This window comes from Geospiza fortis, unplaced genomic scaffold (genome assembly GCF_000277835.1).
Source record: "Geospiza fortis unplaced genomic scaffold, GeoFor_1.0 scaffold148, whole genome shotgun sequence".
NCBI classification, from domain to species: Eukaryota; Metazoa; Chordata; class Aves; order Passeriformes; family Thraupidae; genus Geospiza; species Geospiza fortis.
Window position 1 is genome coordinate 260443 of NW_005054655.1, and position 246 is coordinate 260688.

Sequence of the window (246 nt, forward strand, 5' to 3'; positions counted from 1 at the left end):
CCGCTCTTGAGCCAGCTCGGGGCTCTCTGTAACATTTTTTAGGGATTTCAGCCCAGGAGGCGCCTGCACAGCTTTATCTCCCTGCTCAGGGGGAAGGAAAAGGGGGCAAAGAGGGAAAAGGGACAAAATGCCCTGCACGGGGTTTTGCTGCAGGTGGGAAGTTGTGGGGTTTGGGGGGGAATCAGAACTGCCTGGGGAACACCCCAGGGCTGGAGGGGTTTGGGGCTTGAAAGCTGCACTCAAATT